Consider the following 27,617-nt stretch of genomic DNA (forward strand, 5'->3'; position numbering starts at 1 on the left):
CTGGTGTCTGGCTGCGTGTAATCAGCAGCCAGGCGATTTGCCTCAACTTCCCACCCCGCCATAAACGTCTCCCCCTTACTCTCTCAGATACTGTGGAGCACACAGCAAACAGTAATAACAGTGGGAATATTGGTTTTGCTGAGGTATAACCTAGTCAGCAAACAGCACCAGCGAGCTTTTAAACGTCCAAAGGCACATTTGACCACCATTCTGCACTTGCTCAGCCTATAGTTGAACTGCTCCTTACTACTGTCCAGGGTGCCTGTGTATGGCTTCATGAGCCATGGCATTAAGGGGTAGGCTGGGTCCCCAAGGATAACTACAGGCATTTCAACATCCCCAACGGTTATTTTCTGGTCTGGAACGTAAGTCCCTTGCTGCAGCTGTTCATATAGACCAAAGTTCCTGAAGATGCGAGCGTCATGTACCTTTCCTGGCCATCCCATGTTGATGTTGGTGAAACGTCCCTTGTGATCCACCAGTGCTTGCAGCACTATTGAAAAGTACCCCTTGTGGTTTATGTACTGGTTCCCTTGGTGATCCAGTCCCAAGACAGGGATATGCGTTCCGTCTGTCGCCCCACCACAGTTAGGGAATCCCATTGCAGCAAAGCCATCCACTATGACCTGCACATTTCCCAGAGTCGCTACCCTTGATAGCAGCAGCTCAGTGATTGTGTTGGCTACTTGGATCACAGCAGCCCCCACAGTAGATTTGTCCACTCCAAATTGATTCCCAACTGACCGGTAGCTGTCTGGTGTTGCAAGCTTCCAGAGGGCTATCGCCACTCGCTTGTGAACTGTGAGGGCTACTCCCATCCTGGTATTCTTGCACTTCAGGGCAGGGGACAGCAAGTCACAAAGTTCCATGAAAGTGCCCTTACACATGCGAAAGTTTCGCAGCCATTGGGAATCATTCCCAGACCTGCAACACTATGCGGTCCCACCAGCCTGTGCTTGTTTCATGGGCCCAGAATCAGCGTTCCACGGCATGAGCCTGCCCCATTGCCAGCAGGATGGCCAGATTGCCAGGGCCCATGCTTTGAGAGAAGTCTGTGTCCATGTCCTCATCACTCTCGTCTCCACACTGCCATCGCCTCCTTGCCTGCTTTTGCAGGTTCTGGTTCTGTATATACTGCATGATAATGTGCAAGGTGTTTACAATGCTCATAACTGCCGCGGTGATCTGAGCAGGCTCCATGCTTGCCATGGTATGGCGTCTGCAGGAGAACAGAGTTGCAGGGGAAGCGGTGGTTGGATGACCAGTTTTGCAGACCTACTGCACCGTCTGCTGCCAGGACACAACAGCTGAGCGGGCTGCATGCTTGACGTGGTATGGCGAGACAAGAGCAACCGAGCAGAGTTGAGACCACCAGCAGAGCAGCGTGCCAGTGGAAGGGCGCTCTGTGAGTGGCTGGTCCCTTGTTTTCCAGGTGGGGAGGATGAAGGAGAAAGACTTGGTTCTGGTTAAGCCCTTGGTCACATGAGGATGCCTTTCCTATTACTTTTTTGTTTTTCCTTCTTAGTAACTCTTCCAATTAACTCTCCCAACTTGCTCACATATTGTACTCTGCCCTGCATGAGGGGTGGGCTTGTGTCAGTGTCAAGTAAGGAATAATGTGGGATTGTTCAAATCAGGGACTTTTAGTCATGGTCACCACTTGCCCCTTGCCCCTGACCTGACAAAGAGAATTTGGGAACCACATGATACTGAAGGATGACCCTACTGAGGAGAGCTTTAAGACCATGATCAAAGGCATGTGGATACCATGTGATATGTGGTAGAAGTGCCAGAGAGTTCATCATGACATTATCAGGATTAAATTTGGGCCCAAATTTAGGAACTGGGGGGAAGCAAAAGACAAAAAACCCAAGCTCTTACAAAACCAAAGACCACGAGATCATTCAAATGGAAACAATTTTTTTTTAGCTCTAAAAACATTCCTCTGCGACATTTGCAACCCAAACATTGCATCATTGTGCTAGGGCATAAGGACCTGCTAATGAAAATGACTGCAAAACAACCACCTATTTTCCTTGTCCAAGCTGTGAGAAGTGCAAAAAGTAAACAGGACAAATAGTGCCATGGGAATAGTGTGACAAATATTTATTTGAGTAACCTAGAGTGGGATTTCCAAAAGGATCTCAATGAGTTAAGTCCCCAAATCTCACTGAATTTCAATTGGCACCTAATTCAGTTAGGGTCTTTTGAAAATCACAGCCCTAACACGTTATAGGAAAGGATTTTTGTAAAGAACCTAATAGCATATTTTTAAGATTGTAAGACAACTTCTGTTAAAAGGCTTTTAAAAAAAATTAACCCCTTCTTATTTTCTAAAAAACAATAATTTGGATTTGAAATATCTCATGCCGTGTGAGTGGTCAGTGTGGGATTTTTTGTGGAGGGGGCACGGGTGGAGGTGTGTATGTCGGGGGGAGAAAATTGTCCAAGTCGTTCTGTATCTTACACTTTTAATGTACCTCCTCCCTGGGGATTCCACCCACTTTCCAACAGGCAAGAGTGTTGTCTTCTGAGCACTGTGGGGTCCAGTCCTCTGGCTTCAAGCAGGAGATATGAGTTTTTACAGGAACCTTGTGGGGCTCTCCAGGATGATAAATCTGCTACCTGATTAAAGAACAGGAGGCACCTGAGCCGAGGGTAACAATCTTCGCACCATGAGAGCAGGCTTTGGTACACACTCTGATGTAGGGGAATTCATGGCTACTCCTGTCCCAGGCTGTCCCAGCAGGAGGCACTGTAGGCAGCAGTGCAGGAACCCTGGCTGTGGGAGAATTCATAGTTACTCCAACCCCAGCAGGAGACACTATAGACACAGCCATGAAAAACTACTTAGCAATAGTTCAATTTCTTGGGAGGATACGCTGCCTCTCTTTTGTTGAGATGGAGAAGGGGCAAATGTATTGATCAAGATCAAGATCGATCTGTAAATAGTAATTTCGCTGGTAGGTCATTTAAACAGACAGAAGCAGCTACTGCTAACTTCATCCATCATCCAAGAGTCCTTCTTATGACACAGACCTGTGTGCTGCCCGCTACACTTTGAGCTCAGTGCCTCTGGCCAGGCTGTTTGCAGCCCTATAAGGTAACTGAATCTTCACAGTTAATTTGATCTCTCTAGAGTCACTAAAACCTTCTTGGTGCATGTTTGGGCCTTGGAAAAATGACTAAGGAGCTGCAGAAGGAATTAATTTATGCAGGAAAACTAAAAGAATTAAAGGCCCTGTTCACCTCTCACTTTACACTAGAATTTACATTGGTGTGAATTAAGTGGGGTTTACATGAGGGTAACTGAGAGGAGAACCAAGCCTGAAATAAGCATTGCTTTCTAATTAACAGATAAGATGAGATCAAAGAAATACCAAAGTGGGCAAGAGTTTGTTTTGGATGGTCCAACCTAGTAAAATCAGAAGTAATGGGACGAAATATAGCAGAGGAAAATTTAGGCTGAATATCAGGAATCGATGAATCAGAATTTCCATCTTGTATCTGTCAACTGCAGGGTTCTGAAGCATCTGGCCACTGTCAGAGGCCAGATGCTGGATGAGATGGATTTTGGGACTGAGCTAGTCTGGCTGTTCCTATATTCCTATAAGAGGTGCCCCAGGACTAGCTCCAGATCAGGAATGACTTTTTGTTTTGAAAGTTTCCAGGAATTAGGGTGGCTGTTAAATGCTTTGAGATCCTGGTCTGAAAGATGCTGTAGAAATGTGTGTCCAGCCTAGTGCAATGTAAATCCAGGCATGTGTGCACACAGGTACAGCTCTTATCACAACTCTTTTTGCCTGTTGCACAATCCAGAGTGGGGATCCCCATGTTCCAACATTGTGGTGGCCTTTAAAGTGACAAAGTGTTGTTCTGAATGAGGAACTATGAAAAGAGATTCTGTAACTAGAGAAGAGGGTATGTGTGTATCAAACAACAGCTAAAGAGGAGGCTTAAGTTTGTAAGTCAGTATCTGCATGTCTTAATACCAGAAATGGTGAGGAATTGTTTAGGATGATCCTTATCACTGAAAGTAATGGGCTGAAAAGGACAACTTAAAGTGAATAACATCATGTTATGCTGGAAGGTGGTGTGGCTGCCACTAAGCGGGTCTTTGATCTATAAACAATCACAGACCTGCTTAAAATGGAAGGTGCAATTAAACCCTTCATGTAGTGAGCTTGCTGGAAACAGAAGCCACTGTCCAAGGCAATGGGCTGCATAGCAAGGCTCAATCAGAAGCTAAGTCATATGGGCTGAGGGGCTCCCTGATTGCAAATGCAGGGGCTAAGGGACTGTTTGTCAAGCTGGGTGTGTGTTAGAGGGAGAGCACCAGCAGACAGAAAGAGAAACATTTATCAGCGTGGCCCTGAGAGGGAGCAGAGACACAACTCCTTGGTGTGCAGAACTGACTGGAGAGGCAGACTTGGAAACAGTGACCAAGGAAACTGCCTGCTGTGTGTTCCCACTGGGTTCAGGAGAGCAGGGTTTTGTGGGAACTCGTAAATAAACAGGATTGCACCAGACAACATACCTGCCTCCATCATCAATTTCTCCTAATGGAAACAGTCCCACAAAGACCCCGAATATTGGCTAACCACTCAGGCCAAAGGGATAACAGTTAAGTTTGCTAACGCTGAGAACCGAGGCTGGGGAATTGTGTGTAGAAACCCCATCACTTGGGACATTTCAAACTGAATGGGACAAAGTGCTGGAAAATGTACTGTGGGGAAGGACCCTGTGTCAGGCAGATGGCTGAGGGGCCTAGCAGGACTGCCCCAACTCTGATTGCTAGAAGTCACTAACTATCTGAATCTTTCTCTGGCCCTGTCAGCAGAGAGGGCCAAGGGGCTATTCTTGGTGTAATCCCATGGAGGCCAGTGGGGTTACACCAGGGGTGAACTTGGCCCAGCAAGTTTGAAGCTGATCATGCAGCCCCTGGAAAGCAGCAGCCACCAGGCAAAGCAGAAGGCAATGGGGATTGTGGAGAAGGCTCTTTCCTGGGCTGAGGCAGGAACAGGGCCAGGCCAGCACTGTAGGCTTTTCTCCTAGGTGCCTCCCTGTCTTGGGACCCCAGGTGCTGGAGCAGGGATAGGGGTTAGCAGATTTTTTCCATGCTGTTTCTCCACGGTCCCTCACAGAGCCCATCAGGACAGCCTTTTATCAGCATTGCACGCTTTAGTGAGTCTGTCATGACTCACGCACAATGTGCTCCACGCTGGATTAATCCAGGCTTTACGCTTGGGATGTGGCGAGGGAGAGAAATGGATGCATGGACTAATGGGGGCTGGAGAGATCAGAAACCCAGTCCCTTCACATATTGAAGATAGGCTCTCAATTTTAGGGTGATCTGAATGGGCCAAGAAAGAACAAACCTAGGTCAATGGGGACGTGTACTAAAAGAACCACAAGTGGGGAGGGGAATACAGCTGTAGATAATTAAGCTTGGAAGGATTAGATTGTTATTGGTAAATGTCGATTTTCACCACACACACACAGAAAAATGTTTCCATGGATGATGACGGAAATTTACAGATAGGCTGCTTGAGAATTTACTTTGATTTAAGGCTAAAATTTTGACATATGATAGCGACAGTTTGTGTTAACGGTTATAAAACGTTAGCTTTTTGAACTACAGGGTCTACTCTCATTAAGTGATTAGTGTCTGACATCCCGCTCCATAACTTCCCACAACTTTGAACACTTAAATTGAAAAAAACGCTTTACAATAAATATTTGAAGGGTATTATCAATTATTTTAAATATTGATTTCTGCCATGCCTACGGATACAGTCCTGTTCTTACAGTCTTATCAGAGAAGAAGTGTGATTAGAGCTAGATTAAATATGCCCTGAACCCTCAAAGACTGGACCGCAAGTTCAGGATCTCTTGAATCAGCAAAATTAGCCCAGAAACCCCTTGAACAGCCTTCTAGCATTATTGCTGCTTTCCACGCAGTAAGCACCAACTCAGTCTTTGCCTAGATTACTTTTATTTCAGTTTAAGAGACTCCACAAAGAAAAAACTCCTAGGAGGGTAAAGATGCAGTGCCCAGAATACCAAATCAGAACAGGACAGGATACAACGCAACCATCTCATCCCATCAGCTTTGATGCCTAGCCAGAATGAGGATGTATAAATAAATACAAGCCACAGGGACCCCTGAATGAAGCCTCTGGAAAAATGAAGGGTTCAGAAAAATCAGAACGCAGCATAATCATCACGGATAACAACTAAGGATCACAGACAATAGCAAAAGACTATTGCACTGCATTGTGGATTCATTTATTTATTTAGACCTTTAAGAACCACAGTTTTGCAAGACAGATCCAAATGCAAAAAAAAAGAAAATAAAAGTGTGCCATCGGGTTCACTGTTTATTCACATTAGAACCTAGTGCTCCGAAGAGTGGTGCTTCGGCTAAACTCTTTCCCCTGCCTTGTCTCCCCCTAGCCAGAGCACCACTTGCAGAGCCCTGCCCTGACTATTGTATATCCAAGTGCAACTGTTCTGGGGTGGACTCATAACCTGTATATTTGAGGATCTGTGCTTAGGATCTTGGAGATCTTATGCACTGCAGGTTAGATGAGAACAACATACGTTGCTCTTAAGTACTTGAATGTCACCACAGGAGCAGAAGGGGGGCAAGGGAACTGCACAGAGGCAGCAGTTATGTCTGCCTGCCCATGTCTAATGACTGCAGCCAAGGCACTGAAGGCTGCAGGTTGCCTAAGGCCAAGCTCAGAGCAGATTCCGGGCACCAGGGAGTGTGAGTGGAGATTAATGAGAAGTAGGAGCCACATAGACCACCAAGTCTGGGGGAAGCAGAGGGGGCCCCTCTGGGCATTGCTTTGGAGCTTCTAAAATCTCTGGTCCCAATCCATCGCTACCATGTGGCCCCTTTATGGCAACCAGGGGATGCCCCTGATGTAGGAGGCTTCCCCCAGCTATTACAGAACAGGCATAGCATACAGGAGTATCTGTCTCAAGGGGCATATCTGGGAGTGAAGAGGCATGGCCCACGTACTATTGAGCTCCGAGTATTCCTGGGTGCTGTAATTCTCTTGGGGCTGCAGGCAGTTGGGCACAAGTTAGGGTAGTCCTCAGGCTGCTCTAACCTGTGCCAGGGCCCTGCGCATCCCCCAGAATGACCCAAACAACAAAGGCACAAAGCTGGCATAAAATTTTCACTGACAGGAGTGAGAGTTTGGGGTGTGCAAAGAATACAAGATTAAGGCCAGAGTTTGCAACTCAAAGTGAAGCTGTAACTCCCCAATTTTCAATGTTCCTGGTGAATGAAATGCAGGACATCAGTCATTACCAGCAGTGGAGAAATAAATTCTTCCTGTGCTTAAATTAATACATTAAGGTGTCATAAAGAGGACAAGGAGAGGACTTGTCTTCAGAAATTAAAAATGGTAAAATCAGTCCTGGATCTAAGCTTCCCTTAAGCTTGGGTGGATTTAGATCCCAGGAGCCATTTGGGGGCAGTCCATTTAAATATGATTGATTATTAAAAAAAAATCGTGTGTTTTAAAATGTGGTCTCACTATTTATGCTGTTTTTACAATTTTTGTATTTTGCTCAGCCTGGACAATTAGTTTAGGGCATTTTCACTTAGATTAATTAGTAATAATTATGAATTATAGTTGAATACAGGCACTTGTAACGGGGAGCCTTTAGGAAACACTTATTTTCACTTTCTCACTGAGGTAGAAGCTTTTTATATTTGGCGCATTCATTCATTATGGGCCACTGAGTACAGGAAAAATCCCAAATGCTCCATCTTTCTATCAGAGGCATGAAAAAGTCATCATTCTAACCATTCATGAACATTTTTGATATTCTACCATGCAGTTAATATAATATAGTCTATCCCCGAATATTTTTAAGACAGTGGACCAAATTTAAAGGTAAGTCTACACAGCTGTAATTCACAACCTTAGGGGCCTATTGACTATTGCCCTGCATCATTTACAATCCTTTACACCCACCAACGGCTTGTCTATGCACGCAAATTGTACCTCGTTAGCTGTACCGTGTGCAGCTAAAGAAGCAAAACCATCTGAGGGTGGATACAGCTGTATAGTATCAAGCATCTTTCTACCAAGCATAGCTCTACCTGTGCAGGAAGGGAACAAAGCTATAGCAGCATAAGGCACTGTTACACCGGTATAGCTGTGTCCATACTAGGGATTGTACAGGTATAACTAGATCAGTAAAAAAAAGTCCCACCCTAGCTGAGATAATTATGCTAGTACAAAACTTGCATAGCCTAGGCCAGGGCAAGTGGGTCATAAAATCTATGGCTACACAAGAGGGCCCAGAAAAAAAGGAGTATAGTAAGAAAAACAATCAACAGGAGGAGGGTGTAAGAACTTTGTTCTCACCCTGCTATAACTTACACCTTGTTACCGTGCCTTCTGGTTGCTCAGTGGGGAACTTCACCATCTTAGACTCCTCTACACATTAATAAGGGGGTGAAAGGGCCTCCTGAGTGTAAGAGGTTATGTCTACACTACAGCCACTACAGCGGTATAGCTATGGCACAGTAGCTGTGCTGCTGTGGTGTAGACACTTCCTGCAGCGAGGGAAGGTTTTTTTCTGTTGATGTAGTTAATCCATCTCTCAGAGGTGGTAGGTAGGTTGACGGACGAATTCTTCTGTTGACCTACCCGTATCTACGCTGGGGGTTAGGGTGACCTAACTTCATCGCACAGGGCACACAATTTTTCACAGCCCTAAGTGATGGATATAGGTCAATCTAATTTCCAAGCGCCGACCAGGCCTAAAATAAACTAGTTTAAATGTGACTTAAAACCATTTGAAGTATGTCTACGTTAAGGGGTCGTATTGATATCACTAAATCAACATCAAAGCAATTTAGTTTACACTAGTGCAAATTTCCTAAACTAGATAAGCCTAGTTCTTGCATCACCTCTGAAATTTAGTGCACTGTGTTTTGATGACTCGAGCCCTTCCCTCTTTGTTTTCTCTGATTTGTCTAATCTATTGTTAAAAGATGCTTAGTTTTCTGAATCCTGCTCTGACACTTTCTTCTCTGATCTTCTCTCCAGCCAAACAAGGTTTTATTTGTTTGTTTAATTTGACATGCCAAGAGAGAAACGATCCCATTTCCTATGGATTATCAAAGTCACAAATAGCTTTACAACAGAGTAAACAAAGTAAAACTCATGTCTCAAGTCTTTGAACTAGGGGCTTTCTAATCACTTCACTTCTTAATGTGATTCCTTTCCCTCTCTCCCCTGCTGCTGTCAAGATGACTTTCTGGCCACTTCTAATAGAGGCCGCTCCCCCCAGCCCAGCCCTGTCCTCTGGATGAAATAATCACAGCCTCTTTGTTCTTCCCTTCACCAATATAACCAGCAATCCAGTTTGACAGCTTTGTACCCCTGCAAAAGGGTTTTTTCCCCTTCTGTCTAGTTTTTGGCTCTGTGGCCCAATCCCCTCCCAGCAAACTCCCATTTTCACTAAGATCAAGAACTGAAAGCACTTCCTCACTGCGGATTTTTCCATTTATTTTACTAGGAGTTTTGCCTGAACAAGGAATTGGTGTTAGGACTGAAATACACTCTAATTGCGCAGCCATCGGTGTATATTTTAATTCTGATTTGAGATGGGCTTGAGTCACAGAGTTTATAATCAGGATTCAAATTTCCACAGAAGTCAGAGGCATTTTGAATTCCTGGTTTTGGATGGGTTCAGTGCAGAGATAGTTGTCAACCACAAAATTCAGATTGAAAACTTCTCCAAAGTTTTGCGGGTGCTTGGATCTGGAATTTTGAGCTCCCCCTCCCCCTGTTCTGTTTATTACTTCTACAGTAATTGGATGGCCAGTGTGGATGAATTCAGCCTAGCAGGATGTATGAGAAAACTCGCTTTCTTCCCTGGCTGAATGAGCAAATTTAACTGAGCCTGTTACCCACTGAGTGTCTTATCGAAACTCCACTGTCCAGTTTCCTTTGAGTTCTCTCTTTCATCTGGAGTCCTCTTATGCTCCCCTGTCTTCCTCAGCACAATATCAAACAGCTGGAGTTTCTGCAGCTCGGAGGAGGTGGGGTTTTAATCTAACTGGGGCAGCAGTGAGACCAGAAAAAGCTGGGCTTTATTCAGACTAGCTGGTAGCCTAGGACAACAAAGACACTGTGGCACATACTGCTTATGAAACGTTGCTCGCTGGGGCTCAAGCCTCATAAATAGTTCATGTTAAGAAGTTTCCTCTGAGGGACTGGATAACTTAGGGGATGGGGCTAAAGAGGCTTTTTCAGCTTTGTTGCTGGTTCAAATCTGGTCCATGTCAACAGTAACCAAAAGTCATTGCTGTCTAATGGCTGTTTGATGGCCAGTGTGAAAGAAATTGGTGCCAGTTGAGTGCCCAGGGGGCAGATCTCCCTGTCACAAAAAACACCACCACTGGTAGCACTCTGGCATTCTCAGGAGAGGTGCCCAGGTCTGAAGGGCCAAAGAAACTGAAACACCCTCTCAGTTTAGAGGTGGTTGCCCTGGGTTTAGGGATGAGGCATACAAGGAGGACAATGCATGTGAAAAACTTGCACTGCAGTCACATGTACTCTTCCCCGCCGGGGAATAAACAGAGAACTAAAAACTCCAGAGCTGTCCTTTTGGCACCTTGTACTAACACTAATCTCTCTTTACAAACCCTGGGCCAGATTTTTGGGTAAGGTAAGGTAACTCTAAGGCATCTTTCTCTCCTCTTTCTTCCTTCCCACCCCCAATCCTAAAACTGCTCAAGGGCCAGTTCAGCTCCTGTTTAATTTAGAGCATCTTAAAACTGCTTTATATTATGCAGGAACTAATGGTCAGACAAGTTATTTCACTTCAGTGGGAACTGCTGGGTTATCAGCACTTTTAAAAACCAGGTCATTTATTTAGGTGCCTACATGTGGATTTAGGAGCTGAACATAAGGACCCATATTTGAGCAGAAAATCTTTGGGTTGTTTTTGTTTTGGTTCATTAGACATGAAAGTTAACCTTCTGGAGAAAGAAAATCTTTATTAAAGATTCAGTAAACCTGCCCATTCAATACACGTGTAAGATCCAATGATACACACCCTTCAAGATCTCTAGTATATCCTCCAGTGCAGACCAGATTTGACATGCGTGGTATGTCTAAATATAAAAAACCAGCAGAAAAAACTTTTAAAAATAACTTCCAGGTTGACTTTATACATCATAAAGAAGCACACAACTCCCCGCCCCAAATCATCACCTAGATGAATCAACCTGATTCCTCTTAATGGTGATGTTAACTCTGAAACCTAATGACAATATAAATGTCAACATTAACTGCTGATCACCTCAGCAGAAATGTTCTCTTCCACTGTTGCTGTGACTGAATGTAGGGGCAGCTATTGGATCAGAGAGTCACGGGAGCAGCTGGTTTGCTGGGATGAAGAGGGAGGGAGGGCAGAGATGAATTCCTTCCTCAATATAAAAGCCTCAGTTGTCTTCTCATTAACAGAAACCTAAACTGCTTCCCACATGTAGTTACCGAAAGCGCCAACTGCCCCTTTCTCAGATATCAGAACTTTGAGCGTCCCCTCCGACAACTACTACAGTGCAGTTATACATTGCAGTTCATAAACAGTGGCATACTACACATTTGGGAGCAAAGTAATACCAATGGAATTGAATATCAAATTATATAAATAATGCCTGGAAGGTGTACTGATTGGCTTGGAAGTGGGGATAGTGAGGTGAAGAAGGCATGTGGGGGACACACATTGCTTCATAATTCGGGGGTCCATCTTGCATAACTTAGGTCTGATGTGTTGCAAAGGCCATGTACTCTTGCATAAGACCGCTTGGATGCCTAAGATAGTGCAGAATGTGGCTGGCTGATTGTTAAACAGTGCTGCCTGTAGAAAGCACATTGTACAGACACTCTGAGCTCTGCACTGAATGATGATTTCCAGATGTAATTTAAGATGTTGGTTTTGACCTCAGTAGCTTGGGAGGGATCATCCTACCTGATAAGACTGCCCCTCTTCTCTCCCCTGAGGTAGTCATGCAGCCCTGGCCTGCAGAAGGGTTCAAGCTAACAAGCCCTGTTGCAAAACAGAGGGATATTCAAAAGTGGAACTCAAGCCTTTTATTTGGTCAGAGCCCAAATCTGTTGGCCTATGGGGCACCCTGCATGGCTCAGCTCTTCTCCTGCACCTCTGCTGAGTGGGGTGGTTGAAGGACTTCATAGAGATTTTGAAGTCCACCATTAGATCATCTAGTCTGACTTCCTGCATAACGCAGGCCATAGAATTTCACCCTGTCATTCCCCTATCTCAGTGGTTCTCAAGCTTTTTTCATTTGCAGACCCCTACAAATTTCAAATGGAGGTGTGGACCCCTTTGGAAATCTTAGACATAGTCTGTGGACTCCCAGGGTCCGTGGACCACAGATTGAAAACCACTGATCTATGGTAACGACAACCTTTTGTGGACTCCTTAGACATAGTCTGCAGACCCCCAGGTGTCTGCAGACCATGGGTTGAAAACCACTGCCCTATATCAAGCCTGGAAGGAGTCTTGGGTATGCTACAGCATATATTTCAGAAATACATCCAGTCTTGATTTTAAAGACTTCAAGTGATGGAATCTATCACAGCACTAGGTGAGTTGTTCCAATGGTTTTAATTCCCACTGGGTGACTGGATGTGCGAGTTACTGTATATATACTGCTGGATTTGGGGGGTGAGTATTAATTTCTGCTTGCAGGGGCTGTTTTTGACTATTGTATTTGGCTGGGTGACTTATGATGTTGGGCTAGAGATAAACATCATTTGTCCTGAAATGTCATGCAGTTTTGATAATCGTCTGCAGTCCCCTTACCCTGCCAAGTCAGCCAGGGTGGATCTTGGTGAAGACTAGACAACAGCAATGCACCATGGTGGATCTAGAGAAGATCACAGTCCCGGGGCTATGGGGAGTCCTTCTGGTCTCCAGTGATGACAGCATTTGATGAGGGAGATCTGTCTGCTGCCTTTCTATCATCAGGCTTTTCTGCCTTTTGAGTATCAGGGGAAATCTGATGATTTATATCCCAAAGCTTCTGCAGGGGCAAGTTCCTCCAAATCCCTGGCCACCTGCTCGAAGAGGGATCTGCTGGGGCAGGGGTTGCCAACCTGAGCCTGAGAAGGAGCCAGAATTTACCAATGTACATTGCCAAAGAGCCACAGTAATATGTCAGCAGCCCCCCATCAGCTCTTCCCCGCCACTCCCAGCGCCTCCCACCCACCGGCAGCCCCACTGATCAGCACCTCCCCCTCCCTCCCTCCCTGCACCTCCAGATCAGCTGTTTCGTGGTGTGCAGGAGGCTCAGGGGAGTGGGAGGAGCAAGGGCATGGCAGGTTCAGGGGAGGGGGTGGGAAGGGGTGGAGTGGGAGAGCCAGGGGCAGAGCACCCCCCGGCACATTGGAAAGTTGGCTTCTGTAGCTCCAGCCTTGGAGTCAGTGCCTATACAAGGAGCCGCATATTAACTTCTGAAGAGCTGCATGTGACTGCGGAGCCACTGGTTGGCCACTCCTGTGCTGGGGGTTGGAAGGCTCAGAAGAAATGGAGAGGGGGGTTTGGGGGTGTAACCCCAGACCCCAAGAAAAGGGACTGAACCTGGGAATGGAGCCTTGCCAGACCCTGCTGCTGAGGGAAAGAGGCTTGGCTAACTGGTGGCATTGCCAGCATTCCCCTGCTCCACCCTCTTGTTCCCTGGCCAGGCCATACGTTCTGTTCTCTCTGCACAGCGGTTTGCAGTCTTTTCTCTCTTGCCTTGGAATTGCTGGGGCTGCTCTTATTTTCCCTGAATCTTTCACTAGTTCATTTCTTTCCCCGCCACTCCTCTTTCTCATTCTTCTTTCTTTTGCTCCCCTTCACCCCATTCCCCTTTTAGTGTATGTTTTCTCCTGCCCTCTCTCCTTTGGGATACTTCAAGGCATCCGAGGGTAAATCCTCTGCTCACTGCCCAGCCTCATTAATGGTACTACATTGGTGGAAAGGGGGACCTTCACTTAGAGGAACCACTACCTGGGTAATGCTGGCCAGTCAGAATGCTTCAAAGCACTTTATAGACATTAATTACCCCTGTGAGACAGACAAGGCATCTGCCTCATAGGGGTATCCTTGTTTTACAGCTGGGGAAACCGAGGCACACAGAGAGGAAGGGACTTACCCAACATCACGCAGTGAGCCATCATCAGAGCCAGGGTGCCGGATCTAATTTTCATGAGGGCCCTGAAGGACTGCAGGTAAATGTGCTAATGTTACATGTAGAAGTGTATTTAATACAAACGTTTGGCCTGGCTCTTTACTGGTGCAATTTCTAGATGGAATAGTGGGAAAGAAGTCACACTAAGATCTTGAAGCTGCAGAAAAGGGTGGGCCATGATGTTGTGGTTATATTACATATTCCCTTATGGGACAGTCCTACAGATTTTAATAGAAAATGTCAATTTTCCTCTTGAACCTTTGAACCACCCGGAGAGTTTCATAGAGATTTATGTCCCTGCTAGAGGTCCGTTAGCATGGTTAAAAAAACACCTATAGAAAAGACATCCTCTCTATTTAATTCTATAGACAAAATAATTTCTACAGACCCCTATAAGTTTCATCCATATTAAAATCGACTGGATTTTTCCATAAAGATTCTGTTCATGTTTATTAGTAGCTCATTTTATTGTTATTTCTCTCTCTCTCCAAGGTCCAGTCATGATAATCACTGGAGTCTGGTTTTATAGGCTGAGGGATATGAAAAATAATCCCAGTAAAATGTTTTAAAAGCTCTCTAAAGTGACTTTTCTGCTAAATCTGTAGCACATGCAGAATCCATCAAGCAGTGATGTACTATTAAGGTTTTGTCAGCACTTGCTTGCGATGTTCCACGTTCTGTTCTGGCCATGTTGCTCTCAGTGAATGATGGCTCTCTCTGAGCCCAGTAGGTGCTAAGCACCCACAACTCTCTCTGAAATCAGTGGGATTTGTGGGTGCTCAGTTCCTAGGATCAGGCCATGTAGACTGCATTGCACAATGTACCACCAATCATTTGATAGTTACACATCTCTTTCACTATGATGCATATGGGGGCTGATCCTGCACCTTTCTAAGGGCATGTCTACAGTACCGACCTGATCGACAAGCAGCGATTGATCCAGCAGGGGTCCATTTATCGTGTCTAGTCTAGCGTCGACTCTGGTACTGTATGTCAACGAGACATGCAAGGGGAATCGACAGGAGATGCTTTCCCGTCGACACAGTGCAGTGTTACCACCGCAGTAAGTAGTTCTAAGTAAGTCGACTTCAGCTACATTATTGACGTAGCTGAAGTTGCGTAACTTAGATCGATCTTATCGATCTGGTAGTGTAGACCAGCCCTAAGTCAATGGGAATTGTAATGTCAGTGGGGGCAGGATTGGGCCCATGGTGAAAAGAACACCCAGAGGCCTCAGTGACAGCGGGAGATCTATTGTGCTATCTGTTGGCCAAACATGGGGGAGATAGGGGTCCTGCTCCAAAGAGCTGACAATTTAAAGATTTAAAGCCCAAGCTTGTTAACACTTAAGGACGTGTGTGACGGGCTACACTACCGTGGTAAATCGATCTTACTTATGCCGCTTCAGTTACATGAATAACATAACTGAAGTCGACATAGTTAGATCCCTTACCACGGTGGCGACACTGTGCTGTGTCAACAGGAAAGTGTCTCCCGTCAATTCCCCTTGCGCTTCTCGTTGAGGTGGAGTACCGGAGTCGACGCTAGAGAGATCGGCAGTTGATTTATCGTGTCTATACTAGACACGATAAATTGACCCCCGCTGGCTCGATCATGGTCCATCCATTGGTAGGTAGTGCAGACAAGCCTGGAGGTGGAGTACACAATCAGTGGGAGAGTGCTCTCCCATCGATTTAGTGTGTCTTCACCAGACTCCCTAACTCAACACTCGCTGCATCGATTGCAGCAGTAAGTGTAGACAAGCCCTTTTCACCAGCAGTCCTGTGGATTTAGACGGGACTATACACATGAGTAAAGTTATGCACATGCTTAAGTGTTTGCAAGCGAGGGCCTTACAAAGGTGAGCAAAATCCAAAAGGCTGGGACAGGGGAAGACAATTAAACATCTGTCCTTTAGAGCTGATATATCTTAGTTTTGTAATGACACAAACTTTCCCCAACTGCCCTTCAGCCTAGCCATCGTACAGTATAGGATACAATACCAATGCATGTGCAATGTGGAGCAGTGAATAATAAAGAAAAATAGGGCCACTGGTTGGTTTTTCACACACACACACACACACACACTTTTTCCATCAGCAAGGCTGTAAGTTCCAAGAGAGAGCTTCTTTCCTGCCTAAAGGTTCAGTGTTGTGTGTAAAGAAAAAATCACTTTGCTGCAGCAGCTCCAGCCTCTAACTCCCCCCCCCCCATGATGAATAGGGGGTCACTAAGGACCGCCACATACCAAATCCACAAGACAAGGGGTGGTGGAGGGACCCTCCTTCTTTTGCCAAACTTTTCAGCTCAACTTTCCCAGCTTCCGCTTCTCTGGGGACAGAGGAGGAGGAGCGGGGGGTGGGGGGAGCACCAGGGCTGCTGCTCTGTGCGTGTGATTCTTTAAACTCACCCCAAGTGCTGGGAGATGGGACAGAGAGAATCCATCTGATGACCATTATTAGTATTTGGGGAGACTATTGTTTGCTCCCTTCCTTTGGGGAGTTATTTCCCCCCCTCTCACGTCTTGCTCCTCCTCCTTTCCCTCCTCCTACTAAGGGGGAGGGGGGAATGGGAGGCTCCAGAAGAGCCGCAGGACTGGTAGCAAAAGAAGGGAATTGTTTGAGAGTTCAGTCATCCAAAAAACCTTCTTCCATGTGGCTGCCCTGATTCCAATGTCCCTTTCTTCCTCTTGCAACAACTTCCTCCTCCTCCTCCTCCTCCTCCCCTGAGCCCTGCAGAATCTCTCCGCCCCTAAAATTATCCCTAAAATCAACCACCACGAAAAGAAAGTAAGTCCAAAAATCAAAAACCCCAGACTCTTTTGCTGAGTTCCAGATCCGGCCTGGAACTTCCCAGCCCCTGGACATTAGCCTCTTTGTTGCTTCTTCTCATTTTGTGTATCTTTGTGTTTCTCCTTCCTGCTCCATCAGAGATCTCCGGTGAGTGAAACAGCTGGGGGTGGGGTGGGGAGGTTAAAAAAAGTTTGCTTTGGAGCGAGCGAGAGAGAGACGTTCTGGTGGGTTGTGGGTCGTCCCCCCCCTTAAGCTCCTACGTGTAGGAGCCGCAAATCTTTTGGAGTTTGGGAGGGTTGTTTGCTGGATGCTTTTAGGGGAAATCTCTGTGGTTTGTGTTTTTTAATGCAATAAAAATAGCAAGAGAAGAACAGTTTCCCCAGCAATTCCCTCGCCCCATTCCATGGTGAGTTTTGTTTTTGACCGGGCAGGTGGGATTTGGGGGCTTGTTTATTTCACTCTGTCTGTTTCTCGGCATTAATGGAGGGCCCTGCACGCACTCTGTGGGTACTGCAGCTCCAATGCCCAAAACTTCCCCAAAGATCAACTCGGCTCCCTTCCCCAGGCAACAAGAGACAGGAGATGGATAAAGAGGATTTAAGAAATAGATTTCTTTACCTCCCCCTCACCCCATCTTTCATAAAAAAAATAGTGGATTTGTTTTTTAAAATGATGGGAGTTTGCAGAAAAGACAACTAATGCAAAGGCATCTTGGCTTGTGATTATGTGGAGGGGTTCCTGTTGCAGAGAGAAGTTCGTGGGTGGGTTTTCTGTAAGTAAAATGTTTGTTCGCTACCTGCATTTTCTTGTGCAATTGTATATTTTAGTCCTTATGCGAAGGTGATCGGTGAAATAGATGGAGGGGGTGTTAAAGGAGAGTTGGGGGGAATCGTCTTCTGCTGTGATGATGTGGGACTTGAGAGGCTGTTATGTGTGTGTATCTTGGTATTTGGACTGTAACTTTGGCAGGTCCTTGTAACATCGCCTTTAAATAGAAAATGCACTGATTATTTAGGGGAGGGAAGGGTTCAGGATTTATAGCAGCATTCAAATTACTTTTTTAATTAAGAATTTTGAAGAACTTGCTAATAATATAACATAATAATAATAGACTAAGCAAGCACCTTTCTTGATAGCCCCCCCAAAGGGCAAAACTGATTTAACACAAACATTTTATTTTTGACTAAAACTTTTGCCTGTAGAGGGGCCACAGTTTCCCAAGTATATTTCAGTGAAGTTGTGGAAGAGGTATTTCAGGATCTAGTCAAGTTGGTGTTTTTGTTTTGTTTTGTTTTTTTTAACGAAACTCTATTGCCTCTACACATACTCTGTTTTATGTGAACAGGAGAGTGTGTTTCTATATATACAGACTGTGTGTGTGTCTGTGTTCACATACAATTTCTTGCATGTCTTAAATTGTTTGATTTACTTGGTGACCAATTCTCTTAATTTCTGCACAGCTACCAAGCAGCACTGTGCGATGTTGTTTTAATATATCCGTCTGCAGCCTAACTGTCAACCTCCATTTCCCATGGTTTAAAAAACTTCATCATGGAAAATTATTAAGAGTCTGAGGGTTTTTTGTGTTGGTGGTGGGTTTTTTTGTTTGCAAGTAGGGTTTTATTTTGGTTTTCCTATCCTTTTGGGAGTGCGCTTTCTCAGTCTGCCTGGATTTGGAAGAGAGAAAATTGTTGGCTTTGCACATGCGCACGTGCACGCACACACACACACACACAAAACACCTTTATGGTGGGTTAGATATTGAGGTTTATGGCTCTGGGAAAGGTTTCAGGAGAAACACTGTGAGGGTTGCAAATGATGGGTGTTTTGTTTTTTAAATGACCTAAATAACTGAATGTAAATAGCTCCCCTTGCTAATAGGAAGCACCCTGGAGTCTCTTGGGGAAAATATAATTTAGGGAGAATTATGATTTTCCCATAGAATGGGTGGATTTATGTGTGGCAAGAAATCAGTGGAGTTTTGCTTCCCTCACAATCAAAAGGTCTAATCCTCCAGGTCTAAAGCAGGCTAAACTCTCAGTGGGTGTTTTCTGTTAGGGCTGAAATCAGACCTAGTGCTACCCTCCTTGCTGATGGAGTTCTACTTAGGAAAAATAGGGCATGTTCCCATGAGGGAAGCACAAAATGCTAATGTACAAAATTGAGGACCAAGTTCATTTCACCCTCTCAAAAATAACTCACCTTTTGAGAGAGATCTCAGTGAAAACTGTAAAGGTGGCAGCATCCACACACTGCCCTCTCTTCTGCACGAGGGGTAAAGAGGATACATTACGGGTGGCTGTGGCTGCTCCATTCTAGGATGTACATTCTCATGGTCCCTCTCTACTTCCTTAGGGATTGGAAAGCACCGCTTTTCTTCATCTGTTTGTTACTGTGATGCGCTGGGTCATCCACCTGACACAAAACAGTACGTGGGCTGTTTGGTTTCACCTCGCTAAATGGGACACTTAAGTATTCACAGAGTCTTTCTAGCCCCTGGGGTGTCAGACCCTCTCAGCGTTTCCTTTCCTGGGGGTTGGTGGGCAATTATTCAGCTGTTCTTTGGCCAAACTCCCCTTGCCTCCTGAAATTCCTTGCACTCCCCCCCCCCCCCCCGAACCCTCCAAGCTTCACTATATTAACCATGGAGCTCAGATCCAGAGGTGCAACTCCCATTCACCTATGTTACTGAGTGTGACAAAATTGAACCTTAAGGATCTAACTTAAGTCCCCCAAAACAAGGAAAGCTGCAGCTAAGGTTGTAAACCCATGGAATCCTCTGAGCCCACTGCAGAGACTGGTGCAAAGAAGTAAAGCTCTTTCCCAGCCTACAAGGGTGTGAGATCAGTCTGACAGCAGTCAGAAAACTCACTCTGTGGAGCTCCTTGTTTTTCTCAGTGATACTGGATCAAATGTGCTTGGTTTCCAAGTCAACAGATTACTTTTCTAACTGCCAGTGCCACCTGGGTTCATCCTGCATCTCACACCCTGAAGAGTGAGGAAGGCTGACAGTTGGATTACGTGCTCACAGAAGGGATTCCTGCTCACACTGTTGTGGCTGTCTTAGGGAGGAGTAGAACTAGGGGCTGAAGGATAATCTTCAGGTTAAAGCACAGGGCTGGGAGTCAGGAGACTTGGGTTCCATTCCTGGCTGACCGAGACTTCCGGTGTGATTTTTGAGGTAAGATCCTTCCTCCCTCTTTGCCTCAATTTCCCCATTATTAAAATTGGTCTATTACTGACCTAACTCACGAATGGAAAGCACTATAGAATTGCAAATATGATTAATAATATTGACACTTCAGGGCCAACAAATATAAACCCTTGTTTCTCTTGGTAAAGCGAGGCTAGACGTTGGATGCATATGGTGATATCCTCACCCCAGTTCTGCCCCCTATATGGTGGGTAAAAGAGCTGAAGCAGCATAAAAGGGATCTAAAAGGTTTCCCTTGTCACAGGATCTGAGGAAGACAGCCGCAGAGTGCTCTCTGAGGCCCCCTGGCAAGCCTTGAGGGGCATGTGTACCCGGGGTGGGTTTGGGGACGGCTATAGGCAGCAAGGATAGGGTGCTGTAACTTAGACAGGCCTGCAGGTGTGTCCAGGTTACAGTGGGGGCCATGGGATGGCAGAGGACTGGGAGGAAGCCACCTTAGCCCCCTGTCCACCAGGGCAGTGAGTGCTGCGCTGCACCGCTAAGGGGCGTAGCGCAGAATCTCACCCCTAGGAGGAGTAGTTGTGTTGAAAAGACTGAGCTAGTTTCCTGACTACAACCATAGTCGAGCCACATGAACCTCGAGGGTGACTTCAAGGTGACTAATAACAAAACATTTAGTTTAACCTTGGGGCCAAAAGAAAAAGGCAAAGCAGCTAAACAATATGTTTAAAGCCACCCTCCCGTCATTGCACGCTGATGGCCAGATTGTAATGCATAACTGAGCAGCTGAAGGCCGAGGAATGTCTCTGGATTTAGGCTGGTGTAACAGATAGCCCCAAGACATTGGCACTACCGCAGACCATGTGGGTTCATGGTTGGCCTTGCTCTGCTCCCATGAGAGTCAGTGGGAATTTTGACTTGAGTGAAAGAAGAGAGAGGCCAACTCTGAGTGGTTTTGAAAATACCACCTTAGACATGTTCTAGGGGAGGTTTGCGACGTAGAGCTTGTTGAGGTCATTTGTTCAGATCCATCATGTAAAATGCCTGATTTTGCTGGCTTGTAGTTGGTGCGTTATGGTCAGGAGATTGCCAATCTTTTGGCTCAGGTGATCCCCATCCTGGGTGGAGCCTGTTCAGATTTAAAGCTCCTTCAGAAACGTTAGCTGGAAATCCTGTTGCATGTGCGTGTTGCAGTAACCAGCCATTGTGCTTTGATGATTATAGTGCTGAGTCAGCCCATTGCTTGTGGAATCGCCGTTCTGAAGATGCAGCAGTTTGGCATGGTTATAAATAGGCTCGGAAAGATCAGATTTTTTATCTGTAAATGTCGATTTTCCCATGCACACCAAAACTGCTGAAAACACATTTCCGACAACGACGATCAAAATTTACGGATAAGCAAAGTAACAAAAATGTGGCTTGAGAACTGGTTCCAATTTGATTTAAAGGATATTGACTTTGTATTTTGACATGGGGTGTTTTAACGAGTTTAAAGCTTTAACTTTATGAACCTCAACGTCCACTATTGTTAAATAATTATCCGACTCTTCCCCCCCCCCCCAAATTCCCTCAACTGTGAACTTTTAAACAGATAAAAATAGAAAAAAAATGCATAAAAATAAACATCAATGTCATCTGTCAAAATTGTAAAGAAATAAAATTCAGCTTCTGCCAAGTCTAGTTTTAATGAAGCCCGACTTAAAGGCGACTGTTTCTCTTAGTCAGAACAAACCCCCAAAGAGGTTGCAGGTGTTTTAACACCTGTTTGTTTCTGTCCTAAGGACTCTAGTTGGGACGTTCTCTTCAGTTACCCTGGTGGAGTCTTGTGGCCACAACGAGGCAGCAAACGCGGCGCTGGTATTCACCAGAGCGACAGTGCAGCACAGGGGTGAGTGAGGGTCCCTAGCAGCCTGTGACTGGCAGTGCGGGTGTGCAGTTCTGGTGGACACTGGGAAGGTGCCAAGCAGAGCTGTCCCTTGGGGAGGGCGAATCGGGGCGACCGCTCCAGGCCCCGCGCTTTGGGGGCCCCCGTGGACCGGTGTGGTCGGTCCCGGAAGAAACGAATCCGTTACATCTGCCTTGGGCCCTGCACCCCTAGGGACGGCCCTGGTGCCAAGGCTCGTTAGGATGGGGTGAAGCATTCTCCTAGTCTTTTTGCTTCTCAGCATCCCTAGGCGGGGAGATGATGGTCAGAGCCATGCTGATCACCTGCAAGTACCCCCTACATCAGTGCTCCTTGACATTGAGCAACTGTTTGATTAGGAATGGTGAGGTGGAGCTGTGTTGAGCACACAAAGCTCTTCTGTACTCACAGTGCCTATTGCCACCTCCACAGCGGCAGAGTTTAAGGTTGGGTGGGAGTGCAGCGTGGAAGACATTAACTTACCCTTGCATTTCCTAGTTCTCAGAGATTGACAGTTAGTCGCCCACCGTGTTCCGGAAGCAAATGAAGTGGTGGTAGGCAACCTTCATTCTGCATTCACTGTGGGGTTTTGGCAGATGGATGTAAAATGACCTAATCCCAGGTCCCAGTGAAGTTGATGGCAAGATCGCTGTTGACTTCAGTAGGCTCATATAAGGTTTGGATAAACATTCTGAAATTTCGGTGGCTATTCAGGCCTTCTGGATCTGTAACAATGGGCTGGGGGTCTTTCACTGAGCTATATATGTAGCAGGATCCATGCAGCGAGTTACTGTGTGGGAATCTGGGGTGCTGTGATATTGTGTGGCAAGCCAGGGTGTGAAACTCGCCATGTAGACAAGCCCAAAGTTGAATATTTGTGTTTAAAAGCTTTTCAGTACTTGCCTACTTTTATACATGCCGTGGGCATGCAGAGCTCTACGGATAGCTAAGAAATGACACATCCCTGCTCAGAGGGTCTTAGATACTAACTCAGCTGGAACCAGGAAGCAAAGAAGGACAAAAATGTAAAAACAAGTTTTAACAACGACAAATGTAGCCATGTTTATTTTTAAACACCACCCCTCAAAATAAAGTGAGCATCAGATGGCGTTTTGGAGGATGGGTTGGATCACTTTTAGTTGACTTCTTAATTTTATTTTTATTCACATTATTGACAGTGCAAATTGTTGTTTTTGCCGTAAAAGAGGTGGCATCCCATACGCAGTTTAAAGGCTTAGTTGTCCTTGACAGTCACATCGGTAAGCTCTTTGGGGGAAGAACTGTCTGTGCTGCGTTTGTACCGCACCTAGCACAGTGGGGTCCTGTCTTATGTCTGGAGCTCCTAGGTGCTACGGTAATCGACTATAACAGTCCTGAGTAAGAGGTGTTGCAGAACTGCTTGCCCACAGCGGGAACTAAGGGATCTTGTTTCAGGGAGTATGTGGGAGCTGCAAAAATACTGCACCCCATTATTAGGCAGAGTGCCAGTGCCAAGAAGGAGACAGACCTGGACCCTGCTCTCTTCTCAACTGGTTCAGAGCAGCTTTCAGCTGGTGGGATGTGGGAGGAGATCAGTCCCTGAGCTCCTCTCAGATGTGAGGATTGTGATTGTGCCTGGTCGTTGTGTAGTGACCACAGGCTTCTTGGGCTTAATCCAAACCTCGCTGTATCCTCCTAGTGCCTGACTTCTGTGGAGTCGAGGCAATATGGGCTGCTGTGGGTATACGCAGACTGTTGTAAAAGTTCAGTCAGGGATTGAAAGTAAATCACTTTCCTCCCACTTGGTCTGTGTTCCCTCCAGGAGTTCAGCTATTTGCCTATAACAGCCAGTAAGTCTCTCACCCAAAGCTCACTGGTGGGAATTCCATTTTGGCAACCAAAGGTCCCATCCAGCAAAGGGATCCGCAGAGTCAGGGTCTTGGTGCGTGTGGATCCTTTTGCCAGGTGCTGAAATATATTTATTAGATTCAGTGCCAAGGATTCTAAACTGATTTTAGGCACGGGTCTGCATGTCAGGGCAGTCCCCAGTCACTCTAATGACACAAATGTGGAGGAGTGAGACGGCTATCCCTTTAAGAACTCTAGCATTAACTTTCTAACATCAGACCAGAAGCCTTTAGGTTATTTTTATTTCTCCAAACCACTTCAAATTGCCTGAAATTAGAGGCTTTCCGCAATGGAGGTTTGGTGCCATCTGAAAGCTAGCAGGCCAAACTAGCAGGTGAGATAGAGCCCTCTGAGCCATTGCATAATGGTAATCAAGGCCCCATATACATTAAGGAAATTTACGCAGGTGTAACTCCAGCAATGTGGTCACACTGGTATGACCCCCTGACCTAGATGCATTGCACTGGCCCAAAGTGGGGCTTACCCCGGTACAGCTTAATCCAGTGAGGCACTAAAATAAACTGCACCAGCATAGCCCCTGCTTTTTGTTGCTGCAGTGTGTCTAATTACAGGTCCACAATGATGTAGCTACCTTGATGCTTATTTCCTTAATGTAGACAGGGTCTAAAGCTGATTCAAAACAACGTAGGCACTGCTCACCTGCCCTGCACTGAGGAGTGCTGAGATGAAGGGTGGCCTGGGGGAGACCCAGGTTTAATCCTCTGTTCTACCAGACATCCGGTGTGACTTTGGGCAAGTCAGTTAGCCTCTCGGTGCCTCGGTTCCCCATCTGTAAGAATGCACTTGCCTACCTCACAGGGGCATGGTAAGGATAAATTCAGTAAAGATTGTGAGGTGCTGTGAATCTGGAGGCCACAGATAGGAACCGCGATTGGTTTAGGATGGAAATGTAGCATGCCTCTTCAAGCATGGCAATGTGGTGAAAGGCTTGTCCTGGGTGGATGGGATGCTGTCTGGGGGCTCTGTGCAGTGCTTTGAGATTTGGAGAACAGGCTGGTGACCTGCTATAGAAGACCTGTTAGCTGAGTGTGACCGTCAGGGAGTCTAGTGTCGGTAGCAGCACTGCAACAGATTTATGGCTCCAGCCAGTGGTAGTACAGAGAGACCACTGTAATCTTTTATGTTCCAGGCAACGTGCATCTCCACAAGCAAAATGACTCCCACCTTTTCCCTCCTCTCCCCACTTCTAGTTTTATGAAGACACTCCCCCCGCCCGCAATTGAAAATTTGACCTTATCTTCAAAGAAGCCCTTTGATGTCAGACTTTGAAAGTGGAGAAAGAGAAGGCAAGAGAGAGACCATCACATCCACTAGGAGCCCAGTTGCCAGCGAAAATGTCTGAGAACAGTCTGAGCTGTTCATGTTTAAAATCCAAAGCCTAGATTAAGTCCATATAGAGGCCTTCTCCCCAGAGAGCACACTGGCAATGCTCCATGTAGCAAGGGTTTTCTCTCACACACAAGTGGACAGTTATTTGGAAGCCAGGAGTATTTTGAATGATGACTAATATTTTTACATTCATCTGGGGCCTTTCATCCTGGAGAGCTCCAAACTATAGATAATGCATAGAGGGTTCTCTTCACTCCACCCCTTCCAATCAAAGCCACTCAGCTCTGGGGTGGGAGGATGGCACTCAATCAGTGCTTGGCATGGCTGCATGGCTGTGGGTGGTATAGGCGCATTTTGGCCAGCTGCTATCTGAGCCTGCCGTCACCAGCAAGCACTTCCTTTGGGCCCCAGGCAACTGGCACAGGAGTTTAAGGAAAGCTGTTAGGTCAACAAGTCTGAGCTGTGTCAGGCCAAGAGGGTGGGACTGAGTTCCAAAGCTGAAGCATTCTCTTGGAAATCGCTCTGGGTGGGATATTCTGAAGCAACAAAGTGATTTAATGTAAGGCCTGTTGAAAGTCAGTGGGCCGTATGCTCCTAAGTCACTAAGGTGCTTTTCAAAATCCAAATAACTCCCCTTCCTTCTAAAATCAGGGCCTTGTTTTCTTGAGTGCCCTCACTGATCCTGTGTGGTGGTGTCACCCAGGGAGCAGGGTGGTTTCTCACGTAGCTGGGTTTCCACCCTGTTAAGGTTCAAACCGTCTAGCTCCAAACCACCACCTTAAGCCCTACCTGGAAACTACTTGGAAATGGACTATGAAGCATCAATGTGATGTGATCTCTGTGTGAGGCCGGCTTACTACGTAGGGTGTACCAATCTGCGTGATCCCATGGTGTAGTTCCAAGGAGAGAGTGTTGCATTAGTCTAAACCTGAGTGGTCAAAGGCCTGGATTTCTGTGGTAAAGACGACGATCTCTGAGAAGAACAGTTGCACCCTTCTCAACAACAAGCACAGATGAAAGAAAGCAATCTTGGCCATCTGTGTGTACATATGTGGCCCACATCACCCTAATAACTAAGTTCCTCACAAACATTGAGCTATGATGTCTTGCATTTCTAAGGATCTCTCCATCTAAGAATCACACTGTGCTTTACTAACTAATGAATTTAGCCTCACAACATCCCTTTTTCCTCTCTGCCTTATCTTGTAGTACTGGGGACTACTCATGTGCATGCCAAACAGAGGCCAGAAGTCCTCTATAGACAGTATTTACACAACATACTACAGATTGTGTTGGCTCTGGCTTCCACTTAAATCAATGTCAAAACTCACAGTTATTTCATTAGGAGCAGGTACAAGCCTTAAGTATACAACAGAGAGTAGTAATGAAAACGTGCTGGCCTCACTTAAATTGGCAGTTGATGTGCATTTAAGGAAGGCTATGCTGCTTGCTGGAGGGGTGGGGGATGGCTGGAGGGTAAACAGAATGGCATTTATACACATACCATGTTTGAGATTGCAGAACCAAGTGGTAAGTCATATTTATTATGCACCTTTGGCCACCTCACCTGCACTCTGCCCACCAATCCATTTCTGCTGGGACTGCTTTCGATATCCCAATCCCCCGAGATATTTCAAAGAGCCACTGTTTAAAAAAATACTAACCAAACAAGCACACACACATTTTACCAGACCAAAAAAATGTGAGCATAACCCGGTTTGATAGTAGAAAGGTTAAGCTAAGAGGAGGTTTGTTAATGTGACTCTCTAGGTGAGAGCCTGAGAAGAGCCTCTTGCTCCCCTTTTACTCTAAATCCTAAATTATTATTTGTATTACTGTAGCACCTAGAGGAATCAGCCAAGTTAAACTGGAAAAGATGGGGATCAATATGAAAATTGAAAGGTGCATAAGGAAATGGTTAACAGGGAGACTACAGCGGGTCCTACTGAAAGGTGAACTGTCAGGCTGGAGGGAGGTTACCAGTGGAGTTCCTCAGGGATCAGTTTTGGGACCAATCTTATTTAATCATTTTATTACTGACCTTGGCACAAAAAGTGGGAGTGTGCTAATAAAGTTTGCGGATGATACAAAGCTGGGAGGTATTGCCAATTTAGAGAAGGACAGGGATATCATACAGGAAGATTTGGATGACCTTGTAAACTGGAGTAATAGTAATAGAATGAAATTTAATAGTGAGAAGTGTAGGGTTATGCATTTAGGGATTAATAAAAAGAATTTTAGTTATAAGCTGGGGACGCATCAATTAGAAGTAACGGAGGAGGAGAAGGACCT

The 27,617-nt window shown here is 45.8% G+C and overlaps 1 protein-coding gene across 1 annotated transcript in view; it reads left to right on the forward strand.

The window, feature by feature from the left end:
• Nucleotides 1–27,617, forward strand: part of BOC (BOC cell adhesion associated, oncogene regulated) — a 113,307-nt gene that overhangs the window by 15,706 nt on the left and 69,984 nt on the right. The gene's annotated exons all lie outside the window — the stretch shown is intronic.

This window comes from Natator depressus, chromosome 1 (genome assembly GCF_965152275.1).
Source record: "Natator depressus isolate rNatDep1 chromosome 1, rNatDep2.hap1, whole genome shotgun sequence".
In the NCBI taxonomy this organism is placed as follows: Eukaryota; Metazoa; Chordata; order Testudines; family Cheloniidae; genus Natator; species Natator depressus.